This window comes from Lygodium microphyllum, chromosome 19 (assembly GCF_053477565.2).
Source record: "Lygodium microphyllum isolate KBCC chromosome 19, Lygodium_microphyllum_v1.1.10, whole genome shotgun sequence".
In the NCBI taxonomy this organism is placed as follows: domain Eukaryota; kingdom Viridiplantae; phylum Streptophyta; class Polypodiopsida; order Schizaeales; family Lygodiaceae; genus Lygodium; species Lygodium microphyllum.
In genome coordinates, this window is record NC_141153.1 from 137,817,059 (window position 1) to 137,819,619 (window position 2,561).

General features: G+C 36.3%; 1 pseudogene; it reads left to right on the forward strand.

Moving 5' to 3' along the window:
* The first annotated feature begins 851 nt into the window (after window positions 1-851).
* LOC148020430 (uncharacterized) lies at window positions 852-2,093 on the forward strand (annotated as a pseudogene).
* The last annotated feature ends 468 nt before the right edge of the window (window positions 2,094-2,561 follow it).

Here is a 2,561-nt window from a genome sequence, read left to right on the forward strand (position 1 = left end):
CTCAATCAGGAGACCATACTTTGATGATTTAGATTGTGCACCAAACAGGGTGTCAAGTCTCTTCCATGTATCCTGTGAGGTCTCACAGTTATCCACATGGAGGATATAACTGTCGTCTAGCTCCAGTTTGATAATGGCCTGGGCTCTGTCATCATTCTTTTGCCAAGTAGTTGCAAGGTCCGCGTCCCGATGTTTCTTCTCTTTGCCATTTGTGATGGCCCAGAGACCCTTTTTCATCAAGATGAGCTTGATGCGGGTTTACCAAGTGTGAAAAACCACTTATCCAATATCAATCCAGAAAAGAGAATGTTAATGATGATGCCTTGAGTAGAAGACCAACTATCCATAATATATCTGTGATATCTTTTGATTCCCTTATTGCTATGAAAGATACCTATGATCAAGACCCCAGATTTCAAGCTGATTGAAATAAAATAGTTGCAAATAACTGGATTCCAATAGATTCATTGTCTTATTTTGATGGATTTATGTTTTATAAGAAAAGGTTGTGTGTAACTGTTCCATTTCAGTCATTTGTGTTGCACGAAATTCATTGTTCTCCATATCAAGGCCATAGAGGTATTCTTTCTACTTTATGTACATTGGTTGAAGATTTTTACTCTCTCAATTGTGGAAGCATACATTGATATTTTTCTATCTTCTATGCTCAACTTGTATGAGCATGTGAAAGCTGTCAGAATGGTATCCTTCTTTTTTAGGTATAGAATTCATGCTATCTATTGAACATATATAAATAATTAACTAATATTGTATGTTCATGTTGTTGCTATGGCAACACCATTATGTCTTATTAATCAATTGATTTATGATGTTTTATTAGGATTTGGCGCATGTGGATCACCAAGCATGATGTATATACGCTCAAGCACAACTTCATTAGTAGAGAAACTTTCATGGATATCCAATTGTCATGTCACTTTGTGGTTCTTCTCATAAAGATCTTCAGAGACAAATATAGTTAGTTGGCAGTTCCTTTATCTTCTATGGGATCTGATCCTTGTGAGAATTTCTTTAATAAAGTAGGCGAAATGGTTAGCAATGGGAGGTGTTATGATGGTTGTGACTTGTTGAGTAGTGCAGGAGCATTGAATAGAATTTCAGATTTTCAAGCAGGTTCAAATCTAAGTTTTTCGGCAACTCACTCAAAGCAAGAAAACATATGGGTTGATATGAATCATATGCATGGCATTCCTTTGGCAAATTTAAATGACTACATGGTTGTGAGTACTGATGAGCAAATTGTATATGCATTAAAGGAGAGTTTAGCAGAAGAAAAGGTCATGTGTCATGAGCTTGGTATGGAAGGTGAAGCTTCATGTGGTGCCTCATGAGAAGAAAAAGATATCTTAGAGCATCTTGAAAACAATGCATATGACAATCTTGAAGAAGAAGAAGTTTCATTGGATGATTTTGTTGGAGATGTAATCGTACAATTGCACAAAGTGAGCTTCGCCATGCCATGGATTCTATAGTTGACAATGAGGAGAATGTGGTGAGCCAAATATCACCTTTTGTGGAAGTTGATGGGAGGACTTTGTGCAAGAGCACACTTGTGAGCCAATTGAATGGAAATCCAATGTTATCAAAGGATAGATTAATAAGGGTATAAAGTGGAATATATTTCTCATTTGAGATGAAGTCAAAACCTCAAACCAGTACTTGCCTTGGAATAGGATATGATTGTGAGGTTCTATTTGAAGATATTATACTTAGAGATAATACAAAGCTCAAAAGAAAAGGAAAGGTTGCAAATACTAGTCAAGGGGTCAAGAAAGGCATATGGTACCTCGGAAGAGTAATGAGTATGAGAATGAAGCTAGGAAATGGTATGAAAGAGACAAGGGGCCCTTTTGATCTTCTAGATCGTCCTCCAAATATGGAGATTCATCTAGCATGGTATCAAAAAACCAAAGGAAAGTAGATGCTACACATATGATCTTGTTGATAATCAATCAATGTCCTTGGAATCTATAATTTCTCTGGAAAATTTGAGCTATGATCCAATATCAAAGAAATATCAACTTGATCCCAATGACTATAAGATCTTCAATGACTATGTAAAAGATACATAAGGTAATTTGAAGCACATAAAGCAAAATACAAATCTATAATAGTTTTAATGTGTTGTCCTTATGCATTAGTATTAAATTAATAATCTTGTTTTTCTTTGCAAGTTGAAAGCTGCTATGTATACATCATACATGCTACCTGTCAAGATTGTGGGAGAGAAGGAAGGAGTCTCACTTGTAGCTTTCTCGCTTACACAATGGGGGAATACACACAAAGGTGGAGGCTGAAAACAGTTTTCCTATTCTTAGTTGTATAAGCCAAAAAGAACACACGTACAGAGAAATAGAAAAACCCTATATATGGGTCTCAAACCAAACTCAACTAACTAAGGTGGCATACTAACTGAGCCATGAACTAGAGTAGATAAGGATAGCTATCATCTAGCTATTATTCTTGGGCGGTGTACCAACTGCATCTGCAGTTAACAAGTCAGTGACATAAATGCACAACGGTCACCCTGGCATATCACG